We start from the raw sequence: 20599 nt of genomic DNA, 5'->3' as shown, positions 1-20599 counted from the left end.
ATTTGTATGGTTGGACTGGAAATGCAGTGAAAGATTTTAGACTGGTGTAGTAGAAAATCGTATTGCATTACTTGTGATTGAGTACATTTACCTAAAAGATTTTGACTGATCACCGTTTGTGAATAATGAGCTATTAAGATGTTCACTGAGGATCGAAACTAATAATTAGTCAATTATTATTGATTTTTTCCATCTTAAGGTTTCTTGAAATAAAGAGTATTTTCCGTCACACGTTTTTCGCTTTTATATATAAAGCACCTTCTGTGGTCATCCTGGAAATGTAACTATATAAGATGTCTATACATTTTCTTATTTACAGATTAAAACATAATTTCCTTCTAAAACTGGCGTATGATTTACTTAAGGTGTTTTTGCCTATTGTCTACAATTCTGCAAAGCACTGCTTGTCCTTTCGTTCATAGCGGAGTATAAGTAGAAAGAAACTTGGTTGTCATTCACTCTTCGCAATTTTTCGCCCTTTGTAAACCCAATTTTTCTTACACCTCACTTATGTTATTTTCACTTCGCCTTACTTTTTTTAAAGAAAAACTGTGTTTAAAAAAGGCAAAAAGTTGCCAAATGTGAAGTGCAAGCAAGTTTCTTTCGTCAACTTCCACTAACAACGAGTGACAGTGCACTGGATTTCAGAATATGTAGACAAGATACAAACACACTATTAGAAAATTACACACAAGTTTTATAAGTGAATTCTGTTTTTAATCTCTAAATAACAAATCTCTAGAGACATGTGATATATCCATATCTCGAGCACGACCGCAGAAGATGCTCCATAGATAAAAGTGAAAGACGTTATGTGAAAAATACTCTTTATTTGGAGAACGCTTAAAACGGAAAAATCAGTGATTACTGATTACTCGTATAACAGCTGCTGTGGAAGATGGTCATACAAACAAACATGTTAACCACCAATTAGTTATCTCATGCAACTGAGAGTGTGAATATAAGGTGTTCTTAAAATTCATTTACATGTATTATAAAGAGTGTTTGTAGCATACAGCAGCAAACACCATAACCGGTTCGAACTAAAACATTCATCGTCAGACGGCTTGCATGCATTTATAGAAACATGTTGGTTCACAGGTGAGTTGGCCTAACATGGAGTGTTGTAAATTCCCGAATGCCAATCTGCCTAAATGTCTTTCTCTCAAATGCTCTGTGCTTGATCTAAAATACCTGTTCGAATTTAATTTTGCAGTAATGTACGTCTGATCATCTGTAAGTATGATTATCTTTGTACTGCATGGGAGCATCTGCACGCTCATATTGCATGTAGCTAGACGATATTTGTTATCGTTTCATTTAAAGTGAGTCAAAACACTGGTCCGCCTGAATAGTTTGTGCTGATGTCCAACGATTGTGAATAGTAATGGAGAGCGTTCTGGAAGTAAGTGAAAATATCAACAACCATATGAATAATATGTCTAAAGCCACAGATGGTCATTTCATGTAATTTGAATTCTTACACTAAATTACTGTTCGAACACCATTGTTATACTGTTTAACCCAGGACAACTCACATGTAGGCTAAATCAAGGTAACACGTGTTGTGATAAAAGCATACAACCCGGTCTGACATTGAATGTATAAATTTGGAACCGGCAACGGCGCTTTTTCAATAAAAGAAACGAAAATCAAGTTGTGGCTAGTTAAAACTGTACGCTTTAAAAACACAAACAGCCACGTTTCTTGAATAAAGTCATTATTTGACACAAAACGCTGCTGGCTGTTGCAGTTTCAACATTAGGGAAGACAGCAAATAAAGAAATTTTGCTTATTGTGATTATGTAGTAAAGAAGGAAAAATACATGATTAAATATAGATGATGTGTGAAATTTAATAAGCGGGGCTACCACCAGCAATGGCTCAACAAGGCCGTCTTCAGATGGGGCCACTGAGAAGCACTTCAAAGTGGCGCTTCTGCTTTTTTATTTATTTTTGTGGTAGGTTGAGGTATTGTGTCACCGGTGGATGTCGGCCTTACTGTCTTGGTGTAAGGGTAAATTTATTCTATCCTACACTGTCATTCCAGTGACATCACTGGAATGCATGTTGAAGATGTGACGGTGGCACTTGAAGTCCCATACCACCCTCCAACGGTGGAAGTTCAAGGTATCAGGCAATACGTGCCACAACTACACAGGTCCGCTTCAAGAAATGGTAGGTTAGGACTCGAATACGCCTCAGCAAAAGTAATAGCATCAAGGCGGGTAGAAATAGTCACCACTGTAGCTTCTATATGCTCTAGTGGTTGTTTATGGACGAGTGTCTTACGTAGGAACAATGCTGTCGCCCCACCTCGACGATTGACACGGTCAGTGCGATAGCAAACCATGTTGCAGAGACGAAAATCATCGATGGGTTTCAGATGGGTTTCTGAGAAAAGTAAAATGTCCTCATGGTGGTCATCGAGGAAGTTGTTCAGTTCAGTCTTCATATGTTCAATGCCATTAGCGTTAGAAATACAGATCACTATATCCCAAGGTGCCTGATGGCTGTGCGGTTTGCGATTCGCCATTATAATAAAATCTGGCTGAGCCTGTCAACAAGGGCGATGACCATGGTGAGGCCGTCCTCCGACCAATGGATCTTTTGAGCTGTTTCACGCATGACAGCCCTGATGTGGGGCTGGGTGAACAGAGAGATGACCTGGAGGATCTATCTAGTGTCATCCTGGAAAGAAGCAACTGTCTCCACCATTGGGGGAATATTCCAGTTGGGCTGCTTGACCCTACAGTGAGCAGGGGTGGGAGTGGTGACTGGTGGAAAAGGTGCCGCAATGGAGGGTTGTACCACTTCAACACTTGGGTGTTGAGGAGGCGGCGGACAGTCTTTCAGTTTGGTGGCCGTTGGTATTCGTCAAAGAAGACGGATGAGAAGGAGGATTGAGCTGCAGCAGCGAATGTGGTCATAGGGGATAGGGCCAGAGGGGAATCCTGTGTCGCAGATGCGCCAGGCGCCTGAGGATCAGTGGTGGGATGGTCGTGGATTTACCCCTTAAGACAGGGAAATGGGTGCGGGCCCGCAATGGCGGGGGTGGACGATTAGTAAAAAAAAAATGGTTCAAATGGCTCTGAGCACTATGGGACTTAACATCTGAGGTCATCAGTCCCCTAGAACTTAGAACTACTTAAACCTAACTAACCTAAGGACATCACACACATCCATGCCCGAAGCAGGATTCGATCCTGCTACCGTAGCGATAGCGCGGTTCCAGACTGCAGCGCCTAGAACCGCTTGGCCACTCCGGCCGGCCTGACTAGCAGTCATTCCTTTCTAGGTAACATAGTTGTAGCCTGGATGGGACTATATTGATAGTAGATCAGTGACCATAATGTTGTGACTGGTCAGTGTATTATGTTAATACTAGTATGAATAATAGCATTTCTTTATTTAGTGCCCCTTTGTTTTGCAGCGAAATGTATTTAACATCACGGTATGTGGTAGACTACAGTGTTAGCATTTCGTGCCATATGCTGTATGCAGGTGAATCCTGGTACATGAGTGTGTTGTGTTCTCATGAAAATCTGGACTATTTTACAGCACCACAAAATAAAAACTGTTGAGCCTCATATGCACCATTGCTGTCAAAAATGACAGGTACTGTATAACAGCTACAATACACGTTAACTTAACAATCTCTTACCAGCACAGTGGCGACCATCCGAAGGTACAAATTATCTCGCTCATTCAGCGCTCTCCGGAAGTCTAGTCATTTCTAACAGTTTTTTGCATTATCAGAAGATTGGTGTATAGTGTGCAGTGACTGCATGCCGCATTATGGGTCCCATCTTCTTTAATCAGGAGCTGAATTCGGTGTGTCACATTGCCAGCATTTAGGAATCATTTGTGGCAGCATTAATGGAGGAGGAAAAGCCCAACAGTTACTTTCAACAGGTTGGAAAATTTGGAAATTTGTGGTAAGGACGATGGGACCAAACTGCTGAGGCCATCGGTCCCTAGGCTTACACACTAATTAAACTAACTTACGCTAAGGACAACACACACACTCATGCCCGAGGAAGGACTTGAACCTCCGATTGGGTGAGCTGGGACAACCGTGACAAGAAGCCTCAGACCGTACGGCTATGCTGCACGGCCAACAGATAGGAGCAAATGCCCATACAGCCAGCTGAACCTTGGAGGACATTTACACACACCTCACCCCTGACAGAGCTGTTAAATGAGGTCAGTCTGGTCACGGCCCTAGTTGACTGTCCGGGTCACCTGATCTGTCAGTGTGCGATTACATTGTATGGGGGGTTCTTAAGACTAAGGTGTATCGCAACAACCCTCATAGGCTTCAAGAATTACAGCAGAACATTTTGGATAAGACTGTAGCAATTCCAGCAATCCAGCTTCGATCCACCTTCAGCAAATAGCTGACCAGGGCCCAAAAGTGCCAAGAGATGAATGGTGGTCACTTTTCGCAGCTGCTATAGTCAAGTTTGTACTATATTTCATTTCCTCTCCTGTGTGGCTTCGTACCTTGGAACTCTGTTCTTGGGCCACTTTTATTTGGCCCATCCTGGATATGTACTCACTCCCCTCTACAAGTCCTAGAAGTTTGTAACGGAAGTTTCTGAATACCCTGTACAATGTTCGATCTGTGTCCTTATAAGCCACAGTACACGTTGACTTACCAATCTCTCACTACCACAGTGGCGTCAGTTCGAAGGTGCAAATTATCCCACACCTTCAGCGCCCCCGGGAAGACTAGTTACTTTTAACAGTTCTTTCTACACCTACATCTGCATGATTACTCTGCAATTCACATTTAAGGGCTTGGCAGAGGGTTCATCGAACCACAATCGTACTATCTCCCTACCATTCCACTTCCGAACAGCGCGCGGGAAAAACGAACACCTAAACCTTTCTGTTCGAGCTCTGATTTCTCTTATTTTATTTTGATGATCATTCCTCTCTATGTAGGTTGGGCTCAACAAAATATTTTCGCATTCGGAAGAGAAAGTTGGTGACTGAAATTTCGTAAATAGATCTCGCCGCATCGAAAACCGCCTTTGCTTTAATGACTTCCATCCCAACTCGCGCATCATACCTGCCACACTCTCTCCCCTATTACGTGATAATACAAAACGAGCTGCCCTTTTTTGAACCCTTTCGTATTACGTGATAATACAAAACGAGCTGCCCTTTTTTGCACCCTTTCGATGTCCTCCGTCAATCCCACCTGGTAAGGGTCCCACACCGTGCAGCAGTATTCTAACAGAGGACGAACGAGTGTAGTGTAAGCTGTCTCTTTAGTGGACTTGTTGCATATTCTATGTGTCTTGCCAATGAAACGCAACCTTTGGCTCGCCTTCCCCACAATATGTATTATCTATGTGATCTTTCCAGCTGAAGCTTTTCGTAGTTTTTACACCGAGGTACTTAGTTGAATTGACTGCCTTGAGAATTGTACTATTTATCGAGTAATCGAATTCCAACGGATTTCTCTTGGAACTCATGTGGATCACCTCACACTTTTCGTTATTTAGCGTCAACTGCCACCTGCCATACCATACAGCAATCTTTTCTAAATCGCTTTGCAACTGATACTGGTCTTCGGATGACCTTACTAGACGGTAAATTACAGCATCATCTGCGAACAACCTAAGAGAACTGCTCACCCAGGTCATTTATATAGATCAGGAACAGCAGAGGTCCCAGGACGCTTCCCTGGGGAACACCTGATATCACTTCAGTTTTACTCGAAGATTTGCCGTCTATTACTACGACCTTCCTGACAGGAAAATACGAGCTTACGGAATATCGGACCAGGTTTGTGATTGGATTCAGGATTTCCTAGAAGAAAGAACACAACATGTCATTCTTAACGGTTCAAAATCTGCAGATGTAGAGGTAATTTCGGGAGTACCGCAGGGAAGCGTGATAGGACCTTTATTGTTTACAATATACATAAATGACTTAGTTGACAACATCGGTAGCTCCGTGAGGCTATTTGCAGATGACACGGTTGTCTACAAGAAAGTAGCAACATCAGAAGACTCGTACGTACTCCAGGAGGACCTGCAGAGGATTAATGCATGGTGCGACAGCTGGCAGCTTTCCCTAAACGTAGATAAATGTAATATAATGCGCATACATAGGGGCAGAAATCCATTCCAGTACGATTATGCCATAGGTGGTAAATCATTGGAAGCGGTAACGACCGTAAAATACTTAGGAGTTACTATCCGGAGCGATCTGAAGTGGAATGATCACATAAAACAAATAGTGGGAAAAGCAGGCGCCAGGTTGAGATTCATAGGAAGAATTCTAAGAAAATGTGACTCATCGACGAAAGAAGTAGCTTACAAAACGCTTGTTCGTCCGATTCTTGAGTATTGCTCATCAGTATGGGACCCTTACCAGGTTGGATTAATAGAAGAGATAGAAATGATCCAGCGAAAAGCAGCGCGATTCGTCATGGGGACATTTAGTCAGCGCGAGAGCGTTACGGAGATGCTGAACAAGCTCCAGTGGCGGACACTTCAAGAAAGGCGTTACGCAATACGGAGAGGTTTATTATCGAAATTACGAGAGAGCACATTCCGGGAAGAGATGGGCAACATATTACTACCGCCCACATATATCTCGCGTAATGATCACAACGAAAAGATCCGAGAAATTAGAGCAAATACGGAGACTTACAAGCAGTCGTTCTTTCCACGCACAATTCGTGAATGGAACAGGGAAGGGGGGATCAGATAGTGGTACAATAAGTACCCTCCGCCACACACCGTAAGGTGGCTCGCGGAGTATAGATGTAGATGTAGAAATCACGAATCCAGTCGCACAACTGAGACGATACCCCATAGGCCCGCAGCTTGATTAGAAGTCGCTTGTGAGGAACGGTGTCAAAAGCCTTCCGGAAATTTAGAAACACGGAATCAACTTGAGATCCCCTGTCGATAGTGGTCATTACATCGTGCGAATAAAGAGCTAGCTGCGTTGCACAAGAACGATGTTTTCTGAAACCATGCTAATTACGTATCAATAGATCGTTCCCTTCGAGGTGATTCAAAATGGTTCAAATGGCTCTGAGCACTATGGGACTTAACATCTATGGTCATCAGTCCCCTAGAACTTAGAACTACTTAAACCTAACTAACCTAAGGACATCACACAACACTCAGTCATCACGAGGCAGAGAGAATCCCCGACCCCGCCGGGAATCGAACCTGGGAACCCGGGCGCGGGAAGCGAGAACGCTACCACACGACCACGAGATGCGGACGAGGTGATTCATAATGTTTGAATACAGTATATGCTCCAAAACCCTGCTGCAAACCGACGTCAATGATATAGGTCTGTAGTTCGATGGATTACTCTTTGGTGTGAACACTATGGAGAAAGGGCAGGTTTACAAGATGGCCGCCACGAAGTTTAACAGGCTATGGTGTGGTGCGCAGATGGTGCTGCTGGAGAAGGGCAGCGCGGTGGACGAGGTGGCGCAGCTGCGCAACGCGGCGTGCATTGTGCGCGACAGCGACGTGAAGCACGGCAAATACAGCGCGTACCACCGCGCCGACGGCTCGTGGCTGCTGCACGCCGTGGAGGAGGTGGCGCTCAACTTCCAGCTGGGCTACGCCCTGCGCCGCGACTCGCCCTTCCTGCCGGCCGTCGACCGCTTCGTGGGGCGCGCCGTCGAGGCCGGCCTCTTCCAGTGCTGGGGGAGGCGCGGCTTCCTGCGGGTCATGCTGCAGGCGCGCGCGGACCCCGAGCGCTCCCACCACCTCAACATCGACACCGGCGTCGGCAGGTCCTACAAGCAGTTCGCCGTCTCGGACTTGCAGATGCCTTTCTACTCGTGGGCCGTGGGGGTGGTGCTGAGTGTCTGCTGTTTTGTGGCAGAGCTGCTGCACAATCGCTGGCTGTCCAGACGTACACGCAGTCAACTGTTTCGATAAAAATCTGTGAGTTGCATTGTTCTGTAGCTCATTCATTCTCTGCCTGGGGATAGTTAGCCCTCTCCGGAAGGGGAAAAAACATATCCACTGCTTAAAAGTCCAAATCGCTGGCTGTCCAGACGTACACGCAGTTAACTGTTTCGATAAAAATCTGTGAGTTGCATTGCTCTGTAGCTCATTCATTCTCTGCCTGGGGGTAGTTAGCCCTCTCCGGGAGGGGAAAAAATATATCCACTGCTTAAAAGTCCAAATCGCTGGCTCTCCAGACGTACACGCAGTCAACTGTTTCGATAAAAATCTGTGCGTTGCATTGCTCTGTAGCTCATTCATTCTCTGCCTGGGGGTAGTTACCCCTCTCTGGGAGGGGAAAAAAATATATCCACTGCTTAAAAGTCCAAATCGCTGGCTGTCCGACGTACACGCAGTCAACTGTTTCGATGAAAATCTGTGAGTTGCATTGCTCTGTAGCTCATTCATTCTCTGCCTGGGGGTAGTTACCTCTCTCCGGGAGGGGAAAAAATATATCCACTAATGAGATTTTTACTCTGCAGCGGAGTGTGTGCTGATATGAAACTTCCTGGCAGATTAAAACTGTGTGCCCGGCCGAGACTCGAACTCGGGACCTTTGCCTTTCGCGGGCAAGTGCTCTGGCACCATCTCTCTCTTCCTCGTTGTCATTGTCGTATACTATCAGTGGTTCTCACCCACTTACACTTTCTCTTTCTCTTTACTCCCCCCCCCCCTCACCCCCTCCGTCCTCGGGCATTGTCTCTGACACTCTTTACCTAGCATTGTTCTGTCATTGTCAACATGTTCTATTGCCACTGTGTCCGTTTCTCTCACATTATCTTTGTCTCCCTCTCCTCTTCTACAATACAACGACTGTCTACTATCCTGTAGTATTTTTTACTTTTCTATCTCTCTGCCACTGCCACTGTTTTCTTCTCCCTCAGCATAAAAAGCTCGAATATGATGAATCGCCGAAATTTGTGGGAAAATTTTTAATGGTGCTGAGGAAGGTAGAACGATACAGCCGGTACCCCACTTTTCACTCAGTCTTTGTAAACAGGAACATATTTGCACTTTTTGTGCTCCGATAGGAAAGTTTTTTCGCTAGTTCCCTTCTTTCCTTCTTGAAGCAGGGCATGTAACTCTCATGAAAAGAAATGTATTGGTCAGCAAAATTTAGATAGTTTACTTATGTGAAAATAAAAAAAAACGGAAAATTAATTTTACACCTCAGATCGGATTTTACATGCGTAACAATTTTGCATGTGCTTCAGTAGTACAACATAGGTTTCCCAGATGATAACGGAGATACATAATTTATCCATGATACGTCAATTTATAAAATATGTTTTCGTCTCATAATGCATTTTATGTGATTATTTTACATGTACAATTTTGGTAGCTTTGAATCTCTGTCTTGGAAACGGTTAAAGATATCAAGAATATTTTCAAGGTGTTCGAGAACAGGATGTTTGCAATATATTGTCAAAATATATTGTCAAAATTCAACAATTTTATAGGATAGCTATCTTCGAATCTTTGGCTGGGTTTTGGTCTGCTGGAGACAGCAAGAATACAATAAAAAATCCTGTTTTGTGGTGCTTTCCGAGGAACCACCCATAAACTGATGGTGCCTGCATAACTTCCCTCAACCCCACCATATACCACATCAAATGCGAAATGAACGAACCGATTTCCTCCATTTGCGTAAGCAGGAGGACTGTAGGAAAGTGACACTAAGACCATGCCGCGCGGAGTGGCCTCGCGGTTTGAGGCGCTATGTCACGCATTGCGCCGACACTCCCTCAAGTATGGGTGTGTGTGTTGTTCTTAGCATAAGTTAGTTTAAGTAGTGTGTAAGTCTAGGGACCGATAACCTCAGCAGTTTGGTCCCTTAGGAATTCACATACATCTGAACTAAGACCATCCTTCTATTCCATATTCAAGTGATCCCTAGCCCAAGGGCTATCAAAAATACGTGACCCTACCTTTTTATCACCGTCAGAAACCGGAGGTATGAGCACAGGTTCCGTTTTTATGCCCGGTGTTTTGGAACATAGGCCTATTAGGAATGCACGCTGTCACAGACATACCGATAGCAGCTGAGGCAATCGTGACGTCATTTCGACTTCCTCATATCAGCCATTATACTTTCTAAACACTGTAGTTTGTTACAATAATAAAAGAAGATATACAGGTAACTACTTTATGCAGTACTGGAAGAAAGATATGTAACTGATCCTCTCTAAAAACAGACTGTAAATTCCCAGGTGTGGTGTACATATCGCATGTGTATGTGTGGTTTCCTAATGTTGTGTCCTCAATGGAAATATCACACCAATAAATGAATTAAAAATAGCCCTGCAATTGACAGCCGACATCTAGAGGAATACATTAGATGAGGTGAGTTTTGATGACATTCCACTGTAGCTTAAATAGGAGATCGATAATGTTCAATACTACAGATATCCTACTAGAATGAATACAAGTAGATACCATAAAATTATTTATTTTCAAGCAACACAAAAAGCATAAATGTAAAAAGACATTACAGAATGTTTGTATTTAGAGGCAGCCTTGGATACTTGGGCAGGAAAGAATTGAAAAGTTTTAAACATGGCTCCTCGGTTCAGTGACCATTTCTAAATTGAAATTGAAACAAATGAGCCCTCGGTCACTATTATTTTTTGTCTTATAGACCAGATTTCAACACTTCTAAGAGAGCCTTCATCAGAATTAAATCAATTAAAATGGCCTATAACATAGTTTCAAATTTATAGGAAAAGACATTTTTTATATAAAAAGTGTAACTACTGACGAAAAATAAAAGAAAGTGGCAGTACTTACATGTCACATATAAAACAGGCCAGAAGGGCTTTAGTCACAAAATATATAAAAAGGAATGCGGGAAGGCGATCCAGTATGGGCTGCTCGTACCTGTACAGCCACAGTTTGCAACGGACTTACAGAATGTTAAATCCTACTCTTAATTTAGATTTGAGATTGGGATAACACTGTGACTTTCCTCAAAATCGCGGCCACGTTTTACTTTTGGACACACTAAGTTGGCTGATACTGATTAACCCCGAGAAACAGAAGACCTCCACACCGATTGGCACTGGCAGTATAGATTTCACAGAACAAGAAAATGGAGCGCAACACATCTACTGTGACTGTTTCTCTATCTGCCGATTCATGGTGCGTATATCAGCGATAACAGTGAGGGGAGGAGTAGTTCTGCAGGCGTTAATCTGTTCGGTAGCATTGGTCGCCACGCAGTGGATGTACATTGCGTACCTACAAATTCTGTCTACACAGTGGGTATAATACACTGTCCACAAAATTTTTAGAGCTGAAACTACTTCACTACAACGCAGAACATGAGTCAAGATTTCTGTCTGATCATAAGCCAGAGGAGTCCTCTTACACGTCGTACGCTGGTTTGCAGAAAGGCTAGCAGTGTCTGCATGTGCGCTTTCTGCAGCGAATACCTGTTCCAAAACAGTACCCCCACTTCGTGGCTCATGAAGCTGCCAGCTAGATGCCTGCAGTTCGTACTCCATATAGAAGACCGTTCTAGAACGTTCTACAGCTCCTCATACGACTAAGGACTCTGCCAATCAGATTCACTTTTCTGCTTTTTGGCGGGAAATGAGGCTCATTATCTGCCGTGAAAAGATCTGCGAAGTGTCAACTCGCGTCCGCAGTTCGTGACTCTTGCGCATTCCTTCGTACTAAAAGGATGCCTCCTTCTCTTGTAAGATGCTGTCGCCCGCCAATCCGGACTTCAAGTACCTGGCTGTTTTCACAGTTTCTTTTAGCACCAGGAGTGCGTCTCATTATCCATACACCGACCTCGCCACAGGGAGGACTGCCAGCAGAGTTGTAAACACACTGCCTCCACTGTGTTCTCTTCAGAGCAGTGAAATCGTACCTCGCGGTCGATCATGACACGGTTTCTTTTCTAAACTCCCTTCTGCTGATGGCTGCTGTCACAGGAACACATAATGGTCATCACTCCCTGCTGTCAGCGTCCAGCTCAGATAAATTCTCAAGTATACAACACTACAGAGAATATTAGCACCCAGTATCAACCAACAAGATCATCAATTATCAAAATCTTGATCTCATATCGAATAAGATTGACTGGCGTAGTATTACATGTATGGCGGCAAAATATTGGCACCATACAAGATGAACTCCTGAAACTAATTTTTCAGCTTTCCTAAAAATAAACTTACGTTGTTTAGATAACATGATGTACACTACTGAATATATGCATTGCTAGATTCAATGATGACTAGTTTCAACTGGGTTCTTGCTTTTATGTCAGCAAGACATCTGACACTTGCAGCTGGTGAAGGCGAGTTAGGAAAACAGATAGTACAACATTTTCCGTGAGTTTCGAGTTATTCTTGCAAACACTTCAATCCATCTCTTATCCATTGGACTCTCCACATGAATACAGAACCTACTATATTTATTAACAACGTAACTTCGAGGTTAACGTACCGTGCAATAAAGAGAAAGCATAACCTCCAGTTCCCACTGAGGCGAAGGTTTTTCTTTTGAATGTCACCTTCACCTCATTCATTGTGTGCTGAACGTCAACCATGTTGAATTCAGGCATTGTTCTATTGTGTCATTTACCTTAGATCTCATGTGGCCTTTAAGCGCTGATATGTCATTGCTTGACATTTAATTATAATAAATCATAACAAGAACGACATGTTTTTGATAAATCTTCAATACGCCTTTGCCTTGTAATGACATACTTTCATAAAATACCAGTTGCAATCCAAAAACAATGAAATACGACAATTGTTTAACCAACATGTAGAAATAGTTGTAGTAGTTACATCTATCCATAGATCGCTTTTACAAGGACATTGGACATGTACTGGTATTACAATTTAAGAACAACATAATTAATACATAACGGTATTTACATACTTACAGATCTATTTTGACAGGAATGGACAGGTAGTCGGCTGTGATCTTATAGCAGGATCCGTCCTATCATTTGCCTGAAGTAATTTAGGGAAACCAAGGAAACCTAAATCACAAGGCCAGATGAAGACTGCCGCCTCCACCTTCCCAAATACAAGGCCAGTCTGTTTAAAACAGTGCTATCTCTTTCGCTTTGTGCCTAATCTACAATACTGGTATACAGAGGAGTTATTTAATATTGTAAAAAGCTGGTGCTACATTGTTAATTTATTTATCACTATTAGTCACGGCACACACAACACGCACGTTGTTTCAAGGTATTACACTCCACACGCTGTTAGATGATGTCAGGACCACAGCGATGATGTCTGGTTTCCATTGTGCGTACCACTAGCTCCATACTATGCGTTGGATAGCTTGGAAAAAAGTTTTTCCAAAAAAGAAAAAGTATTCAGGATGAAACATAGTGAGAAAGCGTTATGTGATATGATTACATTGTAACTTATTTGTGTTACCTTTCTTTCCAAAATCTATTATGTGTTATCGATGTAATCCTTAAATGTATAGGATAAATTATCAATAAGTTTTAATAGTAATCATTTTAATCCCCTTGAGAAATTTATTGTACAGCTGTATTTCCTGGTATAAAATGCTGTTTTTTACTAAATACATATTTAGTCAAGCTCTTGGTCTATCGTCATGCAGAGATTTGTTTGTTTTTTTCGTCGTTTTATTACAACAAATTTAACAAATATTGACGTGTTTTCGACAGATCCTCAATGTTCTCGTGTTTCTAAACATCGTTTATTCATAGGACATAAGTGGCAATATAAAACCCACCTGATAACAGCTTCAACTAAAAACGACAAAAGCCAATATGGCTTCTCCCGAGTTCTGAATGATCACGAAACTGGACAGAAAAGTCCTGCCACCTTCTGTAGAGCATGTGACATCAAAATGACATCACGTTTGCCTGAGATGTTGTGAACTGAGTGTTCTTGTCTTTCCGTCCGTATCTCGGGACTTCCGTGGTGCACCACGTTTATCAGCGGACCCAGGTTAGTTCTCTGCTGCGCTACACTACCCGGTCGGTCAACCAAGATGACTTTACGGACTGGCGCTCTCAGATTCTCTTCTGATCTGAAGTTCAGTGCATAGACATCGTATACCTAAGGTAGTGCGACACATTCAAAAACCAGGACAAAATCGCTTTTGATGATTGGATTTCCAGCAGCTGAGTGCGAAAAAAGTGCATAGCCTAAAAGTCAAGTAATAATATGTCTATGTTTCGAATCTTGCTGATAGTTACTTTTTTTTGGTCTAAAGGTGTAGGGATGTTTCACAGAGAGCTATTGAAAGCAGCGACGCATCACCGATATATTATGCCCAACAAGTGCAGAAACATGTCGATACATCCATCCAGCTTCCCACAGGCCCTTAATGTGACCCTGTTCAAATGACTGAAGTTGTTCAGCAGGAATATGTACTCCATAGCACAGCATGGTTGTACCCTAGATATGTGTACAGAGATATGTCTGACATCCCTTTCTTGTTATATAGACATCATTGACGTTAATGTGACATAACAGCACATAGGAACACATGGATATAACCATAGGTAGTGTGCAAGTAAGAGTTAGATTTTCTTACAAGTTTAAAATATTATAGCATGGTAATAAAATATCAATGGAACTGACAACATGTCTATTACAATTTTTTTGACATAGCATTAATAATGAACATTCACTTATTAAGGATCTTATTTCTGCTATCTGTTTCTACTATATGTATTTTATTTAAGCAGATTTTCTACTTAATGTTTTGACTCATCTTTCTTCATCACCACATTTTTGTAGTCACTTCCAAGATCTAGTATAGTCCGCATCTCCTCCCATGTCATAAAGTCTTTTCTTCACATTCTCCACCATACATATCTCAAATATCATCATTATGTGTATTTTCTGAGTTGAGATCTGATCTATATAAAGATATGTTTTAGTGGAGAACAATGGGACTCATAAAGTTACTGTATGGGAAGATACATCTAGGTTTCTTATCCACACATGGTTATGCATGGTACCATGTATCTGGTTCTACACAAAATTTTAAAAATCCAAGGGAATAAAATTAAAATTAATGTTTTGTCATATCACAAGTAATGTATTGAGTAGTGTTATTGAAACAAAAGTACTTTTCCTGATCCATAAGACTAATATACGTATTTTTCACATCTACCTTAAGTTTTAAAGGTCAAAACACTAAGTGTTTAGTTTCTGATGTATGACCTCCAAACAAGTTTCACTTTGTAAGGTGAGAATGGGCAAAGTTATAATTGATTGTTAAAATAGAGGTACTATTATCACATTTATGAGGGCATTTCATTAGGGGAGATCAATATAATAAGACATTTTAGACTATAATAAAGTAGTGCTGTTATATGTACATTAGCAGTTTCATTTACAGTCACAGTGTGGGTAAAATGTAATTTCTCAATGTACATGTTAACATTAGTTGATCTCATCCTGGCTACACTAATGGTAGTGTTCCACAAAAGGTGTGAGAGCTGATAAATCTACTGGCTCATATTTAGTTGATGCAACAGTAAATAAGTGTTTTAGAAAATGACATACTAATACTAAGTGTTAGTTGTTCTGCAACTCTGGGAACAATCCCCTTCTGTCACAAGAACCATTTTTCCTATCTCCTCTTCCTCCTTACTTTTTAATCAGATCTCTGTAGTTCAGTTTCACAAGTACTTCTAATACTCATTATAGAAAGTATGCACATTTTAATTATATAGTACAATAATTGACAAAATTTATATTGTACATGAAGAGTTCAATAAAGATATAAGGATGAATATTGACACAATATCTATAAGTTATAATAACATTTTACATTGCCTTCTTCATTAACCTAGATCACTTTTAGGTGACAAATCATGTCTTAAAATTGGCACTAATATTTCTTTCTAACAGACAAGAGAAAACAATTTAGCAATACAGACATTATGTAAAGCTTCCAGAGGAATTTCACTTTGGTGAGAGGAAATAAGATAAAGTAACAAGTATAAATGGCATTCTCTTATAGACTAATGATAGGAAAGTAGAAGTCACTATGTACTACTTGCATAGGAGTAATTCTCATTTTAAACATAAGGTTAATTTCATAATAATTATCATGAATTTACCTCAAAACTTCCTTCTCTGACAGCCAAGTATTGTAGTGGTACATTAGCTACTAGATTGCTTAATATCCTTTTGATAACAAAAATCCCCATATAACTTAACATTGGATTTTTACTTAAATTAATTTTTATATAAATGTCAGACATTTTTTAAATATAGGTATTCTTGTAGTGATTATCTATAGTACATGTCAATATTAACTTATTCATCATTCCACATAATTTATCATCCTATCCTTATTACTTCAGCAACATGTAATTACATAGGTATAGATTGAAAACCACATAATTCAAAATAACAGGCTCATAATTAGCAAATCATGGAATCATAACAGCATCCACAGATAAAAATAGCACAGGAGATAGTAGAAAACCATATTTCTCTTTGTTCAAAGTATATATAAAGTCGGCACATGAATGTGATATACTATCTCTCAGAACACAAGAAATTCCTAACGTCTCATCAACCTTATGTCATTGTCATCATCATCATCATCTTCTTCTTCATCATCATAATCATAGTCTTTTGAATCCACCACTTCAAATATTATTATAAATATCATCATAAGACATACAATATCTCCACATGACATCCACAAGGTCCATAAATTTTTACATAATACCCTAATTACAGAAAGTTCTCTGACTGTTGCTCTCATGCCACATTCATAACTGTACAGTACACACTCCAAACAACTGATATGAAACAGCATTACCATGACAACTATCTTTCAATTTTTTACATAAGAACAAATATAATACACAATCTTCATAAACATTGTACTATTATGATCTGATATTCAAAATATGTTCTCTAATGGAAATTTACCTCAAGATGACACAGGCATAATATACAGAGTTGACATAGTTTACAAATCTACACCTCTATGATCTCTATTCACATCAAAATTTCATGCTAAACCTTTAGTTGTTTCCGCAATAATCATATTTTTCAACTCAATACACATTTATGTAACAGCAAAATATAGCTATGTCTGATAACCCACCTTTTAGCATATAATTTAGTAAAGAACCATGTTCTATGAGAAAATGTGCAATAGTTTTTTGAATATGGCAAAAATTTGTTTTATTAATTTCTGTATACTGAATCAGACCCAGAATGAACAAGTTATTTTAGAAGAAATGTCTATCTTTTTGAAAAGGGCAAAATTTTCCGAAAATTTGTCTTATTGCCTCAAAATACCAATATACTCAAACGTTTGCAATATTTCATCAACACAATGTAAATAACCTTTAACTGAAGCAAATATTTCATTATTTAACTCTTCTTGCTTTAGATAGTGTAAAGTATGAAGCAATACAAAAGTTCTTCCTCCATGTAGTAATATTTTCAAATGTACTGCAGTGGGGCAGGTTGATCTCTCTCTATCCTTTAATCAGCCCATCTACCTGGATAGGTTTCATATTGTCTGCCCCTTCACTCTGCAGTGGTAGATATTGGTTTAGGCGATAAAAGCAGCATTGACGAAAAGTCCATACAACTCCAGTCCATGGGCAGCATCTGAAAGTTAGTTAAGCTTTTGGGCGTTCGGGGTTCTGGCATGATTCGTTTGAAAATTATTTGAAATTTCCAGTAAGTTGGTTTACTGACTTCAAAAAACAGAAAATGACTTTCAAGTCCTTATGTAATATATCGACACTAATTATGCAATGTTACTGACTGTCTCGGTAACAAGTTCACACCCAAAAGCAGCCAGAAGATATTTAATCTGACCCGATATTTTGAACCTCCTAAACAGTCATTGAGTTAACACATCCAATCTTTCAGTAGGCTTCTTGTATAGAAGAGCTCGCCGTAATGTATCGTACTCTGCACGAAACACGCCACGCGGTTTTTATGTACGTCCTGAAATGTTGACAAGAGAGTATCTCCTGAAATAAACCACTCACAGATGTCAGTCTTCCACAAAACACTCAGCATTGTAGACGCTCTTCATCAACGACACGAGACCCAATCAAACGCACGAATTTATTCATTTTGGTACAAACCTGATCAGTGCGATTTAACATAGGTGTTTACCAAAAGACAGCTTCAGAGCGACTATCTCGACTCGTCGATCTGAGACACAAAGCCTTACTCAAACGAGCGGAAAATGCTAAATTCGTATTGGCTAGTATGCTAAGCAGCCAGTCGCATCATCTCGAGCACTTCTATACTCCTGGTATTTCTAATGCCTGCCAATCACATTATCACAAGTAATTTAGATTAGAAATCTTAAAAACTCTGAAACTAAATAAAATTCAATGAAAACAAAATACGATTCCGTTCCACAAAATAAATTGCTTATAAATTTAATACTCAACTCCCCTTCTGACTGCCCTTTACAAAATCAAGCTTTCAGACATATGTCACAAATTCCCCTATTACACAACTTCCTCACGCTTACATTTACATAGTTTTGATAAAATGATTATCTTCCATTCACTCTCTCAGTCTCTCGAAAACACTCACATAACCAAAGTACCGAAATATTAATTTTCCAGTATACTGTTGATTATGTTACAAATATGAGGCAACGAAACTAAATAAAATTCCAGAAAATTAGATTATATGAACCTATCATCTTGGTTGTAGTTTCAGCTGATACTGTAGATGAATACATTACAATCACTAACTCGGTTTCACAATGCCAGCACATTTATTATGTGTTTTAGGCAAAAATTATATCTCCGAAGTATAGAAGTTATCCATAGAACTTGGTACAGTATGTATAAAAAAGATCGGTTAATATTTAATAGTACCTTTTCAGATTCATAAAGAGTATGTGTAACATATTGCACGCAGCATTAGTCAAGTACATGGCCCACCCAGCTCAGTAGCCAGTATCAGTTGTGCGAGCATCAGAACCAAAGTCCCCTCTCCCCTCAGGTCCATGGGAAACTACATTTTCAATGCAAGGTGACAACTCGTAATAATTTGCTACGTTACAGTATGTGTAAACAGTCTAATTTCTTTTCAACAATAAAATCCAAATAAATTATCTCATAAGAGAGGATAAAAACGTAATGTAAAAACATATGCAAAGGTAGACGGATAAGTAGAAGAAATTCTGCAGTGTCGAAAGACCAAAATTCAGCAGACGATTCATCTTCAAAGTATCGGGTACTGAATTATTTAGTTTAGAGGAGTGAGACAACGTCAGGTTGTCATAATCTTCAGATTTTATAAGTATGAAGAAGAATTAAGAGAAGAAATCCATAATATCCCCTTGAAAATTAGAGCTGCCAGTCGCGCTCTTACGTGCGATATGAGGTTAGACTTAATCTCTACTCTGTTATCAATAACCAAAGCACCATAGCAATCCAGCTACTCTCAGGTTGTGAGATACGACCACGGGATTAGAATACATACACCACTTACAAATCCTACGCTGCCGCAAACTGACTCCTAACAACTTCTGCCGATATAATCTCCATGTAGAGTTGTGCTCTATCAAAACTAGAGTTCGGTAGTTTTGGTAATACAAGTTTCTATGCCAACTAGCTCTGCAGAGGATGAAGAAATTGATGAAATGTATGATGAGATAAAAGAAATTATTCAGATAGTGAAGGGAGACGAAAATTTAATAGTCATGGGTGACTGGAATTCGAGAGTAGGAAACGGGAGAGAAGGAAACATACTGGGTGTATATGGATTGGGGGAGAGAAATGAAAGATGAAGCCGTCTGGTAGAATTTTGCACAGAGCATAACTTAATCATAGCTAACACTTGGTTCAAGAATCATAAAAGGAGGCTGTATACATGGAAGAATCCTGGAGATACTAGAAGGTATCAGATAGATAATATAATGGTAAGACAGAGATTTAGGAACCAGGTTTCAAATTGTAAGACATTTCCAGGAGCAGATGTGGACTCTGACCACAATCTATTGGTTATGAACTGTAGATTAAAACTGAAGAAACTGCAGATAGGTGGGAATTTAAGGAGATGGGACCTGGATAAACTGAAAGGACCAGAGGTTGTACAGAGTTTCAGTGAGAGCATAAGGGAACAATTGACAGGAATGGGGGAAAGAAATACAGTAGAAGAAGAATGGGTAGCTCTGAGGGACGAAGTAGTGAAGGCAGCAGAGGATCAAGTAGGTAAAAAGACGAGGGCTAGTACAAATCCTTGGGTAACAGAAGAAATATTGAATTTAATTGATGAAAGGAGAAAATATAAAAACGCAGTAAATGAAGCGGGCAAAAGGAATACAAACGTCTCAAAAATGAGATCGACAGGAAGTGCAAAATGGCTAAGCAGGGATGGCTAGAGGACAAATGTAAGGATGTAGAGACTTATCTCACTAGGGGTAAGATAGATACTGCCTACAGGAAAATTAAAGAGACCTTTGGAGAAAAGAGAGCCACTTGTATGAATATCAAGAGCTCAGATGGAAACCCAGTTCTAAGCAAAGAAGGGAAAGAAAGGTGGGAGGAGTATAAGGAGGGTCTATAAGGGCGATGTACTTGAGGACAATATTATGGAAATGGAAGAGGATGTAGATGAAGATGAAATGGG

This window comes from Schistocerca serialis, chromosome 4, assembly GCF_023864345.2.
Source record: "Schistocerca serialis cubense isolate TAMUIC-IGC-003099 chromosome 4, iqSchSeri2.2, whole genome shotgun sequence".
Lineage (NCBI taxonomy): Eukaryota > Metazoa > Arthropoda > Insecta > Orthoptera > Acrididae > Schistocerca > Schistocerca serialis.
Note: the sequence above shows the minus strand (reverse complement) of the source record.